The sequence below is a fragment of the Biomphalaria glabrata genome, chromosome 14 (assembly GCF_947242115.1).
Source record: "Biomphalaria glabrata chromosome 14, xgBioGlab47.1, whole genome shotgun sequence".
Classification (NCBI taxonomy): Eukaryota; Metazoa; Mollusca; class Gastropoda; family Planorbidae; genus Biomphalaria; species Biomphalaria glabrata.
In genome coordinates, this window is record NC_074724.1 from 16,999,678 (window position 1) to 17,013,719 (window position 14,042).

Sequence of the window (14,042 nt, forward strand, 5' to 3'; positions counted from 1 at the left end):
CACAAGAGAAAACAGTTCTTCCGTAAACTAGCTGATAATGGTGCTGACAAAATTCAAACCTTTGATAGCAATAAACACGGCTCCTTTACCGACTACTGGGCGGCGCTTCGGTCCGACCCGCTACATTACAATGTACAGGCTGACTGGATCGAGGAAATCCAAACTAAAGACAACCTAATATCAGAAATGCCTGATGAGGATTTCACAGATGAGGAAGTCTCAGCAGCTATATCAAAAACCCACAACTGGACTGCTCCTGGGCCGGACAATATAAACAACTTTTGGCTGAAAAAACTTACAGCCGTACATGCACCACTAGCATCAAGTTTTAACGAGCTAATATCAGAACCGTCTTCAATGCTGTTAAAACTCACTGAAGGGAGAACATCTCTCCTCCCCAAAAAAGGGGATCCGAACCAACCATCAAACTATAGCCCTATCACTTGTCTGTCAGTGGTGTATAAACTATTAACTTCACTTTTAAAAAGTAAAATGTATACATTTTTTTCTGCCCATAAGCTACTAGCAGATGAACAACAAGGTTGCATTGAAGAGTCGATTGGCTGTAAAGTACAGCTAACTATAGATGGTATTATACTGCATGAAGCTAATAGAAGAAAGAGAAATTTACACATGTGTTACATCGACTACAAAAAAGCTTTCGATTCAGTTCCGCATGATTGGCTATTAAAAACCCTGGATATTCATAGAATCAACCCAAGAATAAAACAACTATTGAAAGTCTGTATGAATAATTGGAAGATAAATCTGCAGCTTAATCGTGATAAACTAGGTTCTGTGCACATAAGAAGAGGTATATACCAGGGTGACTCACTATCTCCACTCTGGTTCTGCCTAGCGATTAATCCTCTATCTACATTACTCCAGGACTCTACAAACGGTTTTAAGGTTGACACTAAATGTACTAAATGTGTGTCCCACTTATTATACATGGATAATCTAAAGCTATATGCAGAAACCGAGCAAAAATTACACACCTTAATCAAAACGGTAAAATGCTTTAGTGACGATGTCTGTATGTCTTTTGGCCTGGATAAGTGTGGCATCATAAGCATAAAAAAGGGCATTGAATTTAAAAGGCATCGAGGAATTGAACTCCTGCCTCTCTTTATTAATATCTTGGAATAAACCAGAATGCCAAGATAAACCATAAGAAATTAAAAGAGGACTTTCTTGGTAAATATAAGTAAAGAGTTACTAAAATCCTCAAAAACAAACTGTCTGGCAGTAATCTCATCACTGCAATAAACAGCTGGGCCGTCCCAGTCTCCTTTACACGTTCGGTGTGATCAAATGAACTGACACTGACCTACATGACATTGAAAGACTCACTAGAAAATTGCTAACCAAGTTTCGATGCCTACACCCCAAGTCCTCCACCATAAGGTTATACCTGCCCAGGAAGGATGGGGGGTCGTGGATTGCAGAACATCTTCAAATTGTGTAAGATGCAAGTTTTAAAAGTACGATCAAAACTGCTCGCCTCCAGCAACCAATTAGTTTCATTTCTACGCAAATATGACTCCAAAGCAACCCCTCTGAACCTACACTATGCTGATGTCAATGTCGGTTTGGACAACGTAGGGCATGAGATTCGCCAATGGGAAGAGAAAACACTCCACGGAAAATTTCCGGCTTCATTACATGGGGACAACATCGACAAGGCTGCCTCCTTAACATGGCTCAAAGCAGGTCATTTCTACCCTGAAACAGAAGGCTTTGTTACAGCAATACAGGACAGAGTAATCAGGACAAAAAATTACGAGAAGCATATCCTGAAACTCAATGTTGTCGACAAATGCCGAAAATGTGGAAATGTGGGCGAGTTGATTGAACACATTATGGCAGGATGTCCAGCCCTATCAGAATCAGCCTACCTAGGTCGCCATAACCAAGTTGCAAAGTTAATACACCAACACCTGGCTTTGACGTACAATTTGATCGGTAAGGACACTCCTTCTTATTATAAATACTCTCCACAAGAGGTTCTCGAGTCTACTGATCATCTACTGTACCTAGATAGGCCTATTCTGACCGACAAAACTGTAGATTTCAATCCCCGAAACTTCTGTTCATCGATAAAAAAGAAAAAACCGCTAGCATTATCGATATCGCCGTACCACTGTCTCATAATTTAAGAAAAACTGAGTGTCTATGGAAATTGTCCAAAATAACAATATACCCCATTGTTATATCAACCGAGGGAATAATAACAACTGACCTCACAGACACCTTCAAAGCCCTTAACATTCCTAGAAACATCTTCGTTGCCTGTCAGAGGGCGGTACTGCTGCAGACCTGCCACATCACCAGAAAATTCCTCAGTGGAAACTGTTAAAGGGACTACAATGAATTTTGTTTCTCTTTAGCGAAACTCGACCCTGGCAGCGTCAGAGAATGACTACTCGTTCATTTCTAACATAATAATAATAATAATATGGCTTGTCTTCGTGTCTGAAGATTAGTGAGGAATACAGTATTTCCTGTGGCTCTCTTTAGGCTTATTTACACTGACAAGTGTATAATGAGGATATGTCTAAACTGTGCGCTAGAAAGTTAGTTCGTTTTTTTTAACTTATCATTAAAACAAAGTTCGTGTAAAAATATTTAAAAAAAAACAACAACATTTGAATCAGCATTCCATTCATGAGTTAGTAATAAAGAGAAAATATATTTTAAAATGAACCGTTCACACTTTTCCATTGTGACCTTAGATGCATTTTTTTTACAAATCCGCAAATCTACGAATAAAGCTTGAGTTCCTAATGAAGAAATGTGACCTTTTTTATAAAAAAAACTTACCTCCCCTGAAGTTTTTCATTGAAAAGTGGTGTATTTTGTTTTAAGTCTTATTGCATATGTAATTTTAAAAATTAAATGGTTCACTTTCGAAAAAGAAAAAAGTAGCCGTCGCATCAGAACTTTGAATTATCTAAAATGTCAGGATGTCTGATTTTCAGTTTCTCTTCTAGTCTCTAAAATCTAAACAAGACGAATGGACGGACAGACGGACAGACAGACAAACAACACAAAACTTATATCGTCTTTTTCCCTTTTCGGGGGACGCTAAAAAAACGTTGTAATTATTGTTCATACTAAGATTACATGAAAAATTTCGTGTAATATTTGTATTGTTGTAATATAAAGAAAACATTTTACTTTGAAAATTATACGTTGCTTTAAGCGTTCAACGTCTTAATTTTCTATACGTATATAGTACAAAGAACCAGGAAGTTAAACATTCCATGTAGATTTATACTTTAAACGTGTGATCTATATTCTTACACACAATATACACGTAAATGAAAATTTATATTGTGTGTTTTCTTAAAAAAAATTATTAGAAAAAAGGGAAAAAATATCAAATGTTATATATGTTTAATATACATTTATTTAAAATGATTTAAGATATTTCTTACTTTACGTAATAAAGGATCGCAAGACATCTAGACCAAAGAAGACAGTATGTGTCAAACAACAGTTTCATTGCCTTGGTTGGTAGTGTACACATATAGGCCAATTGAGTGTTTTACCTGTTATGTGCAACACTGTGTTAAAAGCCATAAAAGAGAATACAAAATGTCCTTTGTGAATGTATTTGAAAAGTTTCCAACAAAGTTTACTAGACCTGTGTTAGGAAAAGTGTATACTTATTTTCTAGTCACAGTCACAGTGCAAGATAGACACAGTAGAATCAATGAGAATGTAGGAATGTTTTGAAGAGAGAAAAAAAATCAGATCGTCGATTATAATGTTTTACGATGTTAGCGTCAAAACACATTTCAGTAAGTCTAATACAGACACGCATTCTTCTTTCTCATCACAGCGCGTGCACCATTTGTTAGGCCTGATTTATACTATGTCTGAACTAACAAACCAATGGATCATCCATAACTGCATTAAACCAATTGTTCATACCTTAGTGTCCTCCCATCATTTAATCCTATTTTTAGCTGGACTTTTAATGCATATTTTTTTATTACTAGCGTTTCATCAAAGCCAGAACATGATGATTGCTTGCAGATTGCACAATGAGAGGTTCTTCAACTGATGTGACACTAATAATTATAACATGTAAGTTTAATTCATATTGTAATAAACCTGGTGGTGACACAGATGGGGGCAATAGTGTTAGTGCGTAGTGAGCTGACCCCAATTTCTGCTACTGACACTTATATCTTCTTTCACCTCAACATGTTGACAACCTTTTAGTTGTACAACGGTGTAGTAAAAAAGATTGTCTTGCCTTCAACACTTCTTGAAACAGTTAAACGTAAAACAAGTGAAAATAAATTTAATTGTGGTTTTATTTGAATGTACGTTTTATTAGATAAAGAATTATAATCGAAGATGAGCACATAGCCGAATAGAGAATAGTAGGGTGCTAAAAATGTTTTAAACTATACATAAATCGACTCACTGTACGCAAATCTTAGCTTTGTCAATAAATATGTTGTTGTTGTTTTTTTTTTAATTATATGTTATATAAAACAATGAACTTAACTATATAAAGTTATAAACGATTCATATTTCATTAGAAGTAACAATATTTGAAGCATATTTTTTTGATTATAGTATACTCTAACCATGGGCGTAGCCAGGGGGGGGGTTGGGGGTTCAACCCCTCCCCCCTTCAGAAATGATCGGAATTTAGTGACTGATTTTTTGCTTTAATTTTGTTTATTTTAGGTAAGATTTTAATACTAAACCTTCACTTGCTCCGACACAACCAATGGGGTTTTGACTTTAAAATCCCCTAACAAGGGGTTTTGACTTTAAAACCCCCTACCAGGGGGGTTTGAGTTTAAAAATCTACCAGGGTGGTTCGAGTTTAAAACCCCCTACCAGGGGGATTGAGTTTAAAACCCCTACCGGGGGTGTTTGAGTTTAAAACACCTTACCAGATGTTTTCACAAAAAAAAACCCTCTGCTTTAAAACAAAACAAAAAAATGCAAACGACAAATCCCAAATTCCAAGAGCACAGTTAAGAAAGATTTTGATTTTAAAACCCCCTCCAAAATTTACGATAAACCCCCTCTTCAATATGAAAAAAGCAAATCACACACTCAAAATTCTATGAGCGTAGCACAAGGGGTTTTGAGTTTAAACCCCCCTCCAGCGGGTTTTTTTTAAAGTTTAAAACCCCTCCAGGTGGTTTTGAGTTTAAGATCCCCTTTCATAGCATTTTGAGGTGGAAATTCTAAAGCAAACAACAGTAACTAAATTCTATTACCGTAGCTAAATGGGGGTTTTAATTTACAAAAAAAAAACAACTCCAGAAATTTTTAAATTTAAAACCCCCAACGGATAATTTCGACGATAAAACTTCTCTTTTCGATATAAAATCTAAAGCAAACTACAGTCACTTAAAAGCGTATTCAAGAGAGGTTACACATATCTACTAGTGGTGGGGACTCCATTAATATAGTGCAGTGAATAGTCATCTGCCGAAATTGAAAAACGCTAAATGTGACTCAACAAATATGGCTGACAGATTTTAGGAGTAATTTATAGAGATATGGTCTAAATCAAGGAAATTATATGCGGCGCGGGAGGGTCTAAGTCAGTAAGAATAGCACATTAGGTTTTTGAAATAAAACTTTTTAACATCAGGTAAATGCACTGCAGATACCTCAGAATATGCATTTTGTTGGCTTTCAATACCAGAAATAGTGCTTGGTGGCTCCTAGCGCTCCTCCAGATCCCCTTGCTAGTAATGGCGGGGAATCTACAATTTTCCACTAACTCCAGGAAGAACCTATTCTAGGGCACAATAAACGTCTTCCGAGAGAATGACGAGTCAGAATGTAAATAAAGGTTATGTACACTCACACATACACATACATAAATATTTTTAAAAAATTCGCGGTGGGTGGGGCGGTCGGGGGGGGGGAGAGAAAAATTCCACCCCCCCAAACACCCCTTCCCCCCAAAAAAAAATCCTGGCTACGCCAATGACTCTAAGAGAAAAGAATTAACAAACATAAAAAGATAAATTTACATAAACATAGATCTATTGGTATATTAATTTAGACAAATATGTAATGCAAATATGAATACATAAATTAAATAAAAAATAACAAGATTACAAAGAGAGTTTGTGTTACACAAACTCAGAGGCGGCCCCCGTCGAAGTCGGATCCCTGTCGGATCTGCATATTCGCAAATAATATTCAAGAGGTGATTTAATTTTGATGTAAAATGTTTTAGACGTTTCGGATGTTCCTTCAGAGTTGAAAATAATTAATTCCTAGTCCAAACCTCCCGCAGGACGACGGGGGATGGGAGCGGGCAGGGTTTGAACCCTGGGCCATCCATAAATCTGAACGACAGTCCAGGGCGCAAACCGCACGACCAGGCAGCCATCCGATGGTCAAAAGTAATAATGTTTCAAAGATTCATTTGCCGTAAATTTAAATTTAAATTTAATAAAAAAATAGTAGATTAGTTTTAGTATATTAAAACATTACAATATTGATCAAAACGTTTGGAAATGAAAATCTACACTTTTTTTTTACACTTTAAGTTTAGAAATTGAAATTCTACATCTTAATCTAGTCTATTTTAGTCTAAACTAGATCTAGAAATTCTAGATCTAGACTCTAAAATAATTTTAATTAGAATATAAATCCAGATCTAGATATACTGTAATAAAAATCTAGATCTAGTTTAAAAAATCTAGATTAGATCTAAATCAAGATATCATTCCTTTTTTAAACGCGAGTCACATAACGAGGCTTAATAAACATTACTATACCGAGTTCTTTTTTCATTTCATTTGAAGAATTAATTCCATATAACGTCAGAGGGAAAAAAAAAACACTACGTCACACGGCCTAGCTAGACTAAAAATCGCCTTCATCTATAAGAGCCATTTATCGAGTGTTCATAGACTTTGGTGCACCGAGTGCGTTCTTTAAGCATTTCATTTAAAGAATTCATTCCATATGACGTCAAAGGAAAAAAAACACTACGTCACACGGCCTAGCTAGAATAAAAATCGCCTTCATCATTACGAGCCTTTTATCGAGTGTTCATAGACATTGGTGCACCGAGTGCGTTCTTTAAGCATTTCATTTAAAGAATTCATTCCATATGACGTCAAAGGAAAAAAAACACTACGTCACACGGCCTAGCTAGAATAAAAATCGCCTTCATCATTACGAGCCTTTTATCGAGTGTTCATAGACTTTGGTGCACCGAGTGCGTTCTTTTAGCATTTCATTTAAAGAATTCAATCCATATGACGTCAAAGGAAAAAAAAACACTACGTCACAAGGCCTAGCTAGACTAAAAATCACCTTTATCAACACGAGCCATTTCTCGAGTGTTCATAGACATTGGTGCACCGAGTGCGTTCTTTTAGCATTTCATTTAAAGAATTCATTCCATGTGACGTCAAAGGGAAAAAAAAACACTACGTCACACGGCTTAGTTAGACTAAAATATGTTTTCATTAATACAAGCAATTTTTTCGAGGGTTAATAGACATTGGTGCACCGAGTGCGTTCTTTTAACATTACATTTAAAGAGTCCATTCATATGACGTCAAAGAAAAAAAATTCCATTACCTCACAATAGGCTAGTACCGGTACCATAAAAAAAAATGTCTTTATTTACACGAGATATTTAACGAGGGTTCATAGACATTGGTGCACTGAGTTCTAATAGATATTATTTAAAAAGGATCAAAGCCACATTGTTTTTGCGTTTTGTCTGTCAGTCTGTCTGTCCGTTATCTTGATATAAAAAAAACAACTAAAAGTTATTAAAAATTGATTAACCTTTATTTTACGTTTCAAAACATCGCAATAATTTTTAGGTATGAACACAATTGAAAAGTTTATATAATAGATTGTTCCGGATGTTTGTATAAATAGTAAAAGAAAAAGAGAATTTCAGATAAATGTAATACCGTTAATTAAATTTTTTGGATGGTCTCGTATAAAAATTAGATGTACTACAGCCACGTGGAAAGATTTTCATACCTTACTTTGGTGTTTGGATTCTGTTTTCCTTAAAAATCGGAACATAATATTAACGATAATTAGATTTTTTAATGTTTTAGGTAGAAAGTTAAATGTACTGTAAGAGAGTAGTGAGTTAAAATATTTTTCATAAAAATCCGTAAAAACATTATTTCGTAAATGAGAAGATTATTTGTTTATTAATTAGAAGAGGGAGTTCAAACAATTATTTGGCGTTAGTAGATTTTTAAATAAATTCGGAAATTTCTGGCGACGATTTGTAAGAAACAAAATCCGGAACTTTCTTTATCGATTACAAAACTTCTATGTTATGTTTTACAAGAAAATTAAATGTCTAAAAAGTAATTTTCAGTAATCAATTCTAGTAAATTACTTTTTTTAAAAGCCTTATGCGATTTCAAACAATCATTAGGCATAATTCATGTTTTATAAAACAATATCCGGAACATTTTTACACTTAATGAAATATAAGTCAGTATAGAGATTATGATTTAGCATTAATATGCTATTTACATAAAAAACGGAACAACATATTATTGATAATGTGTTTTTGCAACGTTTAAGCATGGAAATTGAATGCAATATAAGTTAGAAGAGCAAACAAACATTTGTTGGCGTTGATTAGTTTTGCAAAAAAAAATCCGGAACAATCAATTTTAGATACTTAAAACTATTGAGATGTTATGGGAGGAACATTAAAGGGTAAATCAGATTTTCAATAGCTTTTAGAGTTCTAGTTTTTTAAATCTAATCGTGACGGACAGACCGACCAACAGACAAAACGCACAAAAATAAGCTTCTTTTATTCGGATGGGGGCACTAAACAAAAAATAAATAAAATCTGATTTTTAAAAAAAGTTTAAGGAATTGGTTTAGCACCTGATCATGTTGCGACGTTACGCTACTGCACGAAAATCGCTGCATAAAAAGTCCATTTAAAAAAAATGTGCGTGATATTTACATACAAAGTGCATTATTAGCCTCTATAAACAAACAGAAATGTTTTCTTTTAATTTTAGCAGCTAGTTGACCAGAAAAAACGTCTTTAACTATTATTTGTATTTGTTGTAAACATTTCCTGTACATTTTAAAAATATATTTGACTTAGTGATACTGAAAATACACAAAAATTGTCCATCTTTGTTAGCATATTGTAACATTGCCTCCCTTACATTTACGTAATTGTTTTAGAATTGGTGTATTTTTATGAAAAAATCGCTTGCATAATTAATTTTATAAATTAAACGGTTTGCTTTTAGAAAACCAAAAGTAGCCGTTGCACCTAAACTTTTCAAGCCGGATTTAATGATGAAATAATATTTTTCATATCTCTTCTAGTTTTCGAGATCTGAGTGTGACAGACGGACAGACGGACATTTTGCACAAACCTAATAGCGGCTTTTTCCCCTTACGGGGGCCGCTAAAAAGTATAATTTCAACGATTATGTAAAGCAACTTAAAATCTAAGAAAGAGCTGTGAAATTATTTTATCAAGAGCTACAAATGTTTAATAAATAAGAAACTTCTTTGAAATTTGTAAAAATATAATTTGACAAATTAGATTGTACAACAAAAAAAAAATTAAAGACGTTATACCTGTTGCAAGAATCAAAGCTAAGCTTGTTATTCTAGAAGATAAATCTAGCCATCAGCAGTTTATGAAAAAAAAAGAATAAAATGTGATATAAAAAATATTTTTATGGCATCTTTAAAAAATAAATTAATGTTTAAATTTTAACATTTGAAAAATAAATAAATAAAATGAAGTTAAATATAAATGTAAATGGATTTATCTTAAGTACTAGCTGACAATTAGAAATTTTAAGAATTTATCTTTTCTTTTTTTAAAAGCTATTTGCTACATAAAACTAACCTACTGCCCAAGTAATACCTTTCTGATTTTACTCTTCCACATCCTTCTAGCTCAAAGTAGGAAAGATCTAAGTAAATTGGAAAATCCACGGTATTTGAATACGTGAAGGTATAATTAATACATTCGTCTTGTGATTGCAGTATGATCAAATCTATACCAAGAGCGAGTACATGAGCGCTCAAGTTAGAAACACACCATTCTATATAATGTGTACTTGTCAAAGGAACATCGAATCTATCTGGACATTATCAACTTTTAGAGTTTCTGAAGGCGCCACTAATAGTAATAAAAAGTGATAACATTAAGCATTGGTTAATACAAATGTTTGGTGTTATTATAATTATTATTATGGAAACTATATTATTGTTACTTTCTCGGCAGATATTATTGCTGTAAACTACATAAAGAGATATGCAGTATTCCAAAATACTAGATACATTGACCGATCAAGGTTGCAAGTGGATATTGTTTTAATATTTTAACGCAATAAGTAAGAATATGACTTTTTTCACAAAAAGCTACATATCATTGTATAATTGCTTCCGTTACTGAAACTACAATAAACTTGACTGGGAAATGATATTCTTAGTCAATCATCTTCAACTCTTGAGTAATACACATACTTTTGTGTTTGAACCTCTCATTCCCCCATTCTTAGAACTATTTATTTTCCTTTCAACAATTAAAATACTTAAAAAAATATCACTTCAAGCATGAAAATGGTTATTGAAGATGAAGTCTTGCAGCCGTATGTCATTATAGAGCAATCATTCGAGTAGCCCTAGACTCTATTATAGAGAACAAAGGCTGCTGAGCTATATTAAATTAAGGTGAGAAACACTGTTTTGTAGATATTGATTTTCGTTGTAAAAGAAACATATCGTTTCTCATTTTGAGCCAATCAAAAACTCTGTTAGCATAAGATAAAGTTTTTTTTTCTTCTTCTTTAGACTGTGACGAATTTTTTGACATTCTGCTGCGCAGGTATTTGAAGATGAAATTAGCAAATTGTGAAGAACAAAAAGACAAATAATGTTAGGGATAACAATTAATGACATCACTGTTAATGAAAAAAATGACAAATGTTATTATTAAGATATTTAGCTTAAATATTATTTCGTATTTACAAGATAAATCAAAACCTCAATATTCTGTTATAAAATACCTCAGCACAATGACATTGGTGTATCAAACACAAGCTCAAAAAGTCGCCATTATGTTGGTAAGTGATTTTCCCAAAAAAGTTATCGTCCCTGGATAAAAAATGCCTTTATCAAAGGATATTTAAACAATGAGCTCATATTTCAGTTAATAACTATTTAAAATAAAACTGTATAAAACTTCGCCTTGCAAAACTGTAAAAAAAAGACAAAAGGCCCAGAGTTATTAACACAATTGAAAAATCTAAGATTGAGATAATGCCTGGAAAAGGCAACTAGAAAAATAAGTATTTTGACACAAAATTCATCACATTATTCCACTTCCTCTACACACGCTTAGACTGCCCACGGCTTTAACCTATTCCTGAAAAAAGCCACAGCACAAGCACACCAGTCTCCCACGGAAGCACCTGCCTCGGATGAATTTAAACACATAGGGTTAATGACACTCTGGCCAATTAGTCACAAAATCTTATGATGATAGATGTACATATTTGCTCATGATTAATATGTCAGCGCTTTATTAAATACTACTAATTTTCATTTTGTATAATAAATCGGTATATAAATCTATTAATTACATCAGTTGCCTGGACTTTAGATCTGTGCATTTTAGTGTTACATTTGTACAAGTATGGGTCAAATTAAAAACTACCTAGTCTTCATAAAACGGCCACAAATAGCCACGATTGTCACAGGGTGGCATTGGATATCTGTATTTAGATGATTCAGTCAGTCAAGCTTATTGAAATGTTTACTTATTGTCTGGTGTACTTGCGAAGATGTATTAGAGCGCATTCGATTAGTTGCACAGGGATTCAGCAAACATCACATGAAACTTGTATGCATGAAATCATCGTATACGTTAATAACTATATATCATAGTGCTGTCTTGGTAAAAAAAAAATATTAAGTAACTTTCATAAACGTTTCTTGTTGATGTGTCGCTAGCTCTAATCACTCTACATGTATTATGATAGTGATGTGAATTAACTGTACTTGCATTCAATATTTTGATTTAATTGTATGGATAAAACATGCAATAAAAAATATTACTTTAAAGATAAAAAATTATTGCTGAAAATGCTACTAAAAATGTTACTTTGTTTGTAGAAATTAAATTCCTTTTATTTTTTTTTTTTATAACAAACATTTAAAAAAATCCAACAAAAAAGGTAACAAACTTTTTTATGTTGATGGGAAGTATTCAATAATTAATCTTTTTATACCTATTAAGTCCCATTTCTCAAATTCAATTGCCTTCCATTTGCAGCTTTTGCGTAAAACCAATAACCTATTGTTGGTTTTCAAGAGAGCCTTGGAAGTGTAACTTCTCACGTTTAGAATAAAGCAGTCAAAGCATAAAATTTAGGAAAATTGAAGCACACACTTTTTTGCCATATTTATTTTGGCTTTTTGTTTAACGTCTTAGCTTCAATACATATCAAATAATGTTAAATATTTTGGTTACAGAGTAATACGTGTATTTTGTAATAAAATAAAAGTTTGCACCCAGATCGATTTGAAATTTTGATCTTAGTGTTCAAAAGATGGTTTCATCAAATTCATTTTCGTACATAAATGTCGGAGCATTAAATTATGTAAATCTAAAATTAATTGTTAAGGTTGGATTTATGTTTCAATAATTTTGATTAAAATAAAATATTACAATGCAAAACTTTAGTGTATTTCTAGACAAATCTAAGTCAATAGACTATAGACGTTCAAATTAGAATAGTCTTACTAACATGTATTTTCTAGTCCATGGAGGGCCTATAATATATGGAATAATGAAAAAAAAGAGAGAAACATCATTTTAATATCTTTATCATTAGAGGATTAAGAGGGTTGAAATATATGTTAGAGATGTAAATATAAAAGTGTATGGAATATTCCAACTCTTGTATTAAAAGTGTTATCAGTAAATAATTAGTAAAAATACACCCAAACTCAATACATTATTAAATTAAGGCGTGTCTTATAGTCAGAGGATTAATGGCGGTTGAAGTATTTCATGTAGCTAAGCAGACCCAGCTGCGACCTACATACTTTTTTAAAAGTCGCATGCAACCATGTTCTTTTTTCTATGTCTGATAAAATATTGTTATAACCCTATTCGCAACGCAAAAAAAGTTAACTGTGTGTGATCAGCTGACATATGTGACACAGGCCAGTAATACAGTTTGGCGTGCTATATTGAAAGGCAAGGGACAGTACTGGCATGAACGTTGCACGTGAATAGCGCCCGTGTTATGGTCATCTGATCATAAGCCTGCGCAGACCAGAGACACAGTGTGGAGGAAAGCGACAGTTCAAGACCGGAGAGCGTTGAGACCGGGACTGTTAGTCAGCCATGAAGTCGGTCCTGGTACAGTCCTCCGGTGAAACGTACGAGTCCAGGAAGAGACAGTAGAGTTATGAGTTTAGTACAGTGATATACGGTCTAACGTTGTAGCAGTTGATTGTTTTGCCAATTGTGTCGTATTGGCTGTTTGATTTGACCTTAAAGTACCAGATTATTTGGAGCCTTGTTGTCATGTTCTTGATGTGTTGATGTGTTGTGTTGTGTGTTTAGCAGTGTTTACAGAACTCATGATTAGGAGGAGAGATCGTAACAATGTGTTTGACTCTAAGCTAGTATAGAAAGAGTTTCTGTTACAGAGGCGACCTTTCAGTTCATTGAAATAGAGTAATAGACTGTTTTTGGCATACGTTCATCCAGCTGACAGGATACGTGACCTATACAACAAAACTGTAAAACAAGAAGTCCCTCTATGCATGCATACATACATACATACATACACACATACATACATACATACATACATATATTGTAACAAATCTCACTATTCAGGCTCTCTGCATCCGCACCACACGACACCACCAACTCAAAATAACTTAAAAACGTAGGTCTCCAAATTAATGTAAAATTTTAATGTACAATAAATGAAAGCCAATACTGTAGTAATGGCAATATGCAACGCTAACTGTACAATGTT

The 14,042-nt window shown here is 33.5% G+C and overlaps 1 protein-coding gene across 1 annotated transcript in view; it reads left to right on the forward strand.

The window, feature by feature from the left end:
• Positions 1–14,042, forward strand: part of LOC106062541 (uncharacterized) — a 262,239-nt gene that overhangs the window by 138,736 nt on the left and 109,461 nt on the right. The gene's annotated exons all lie outside the window — the stretch shown is intronic.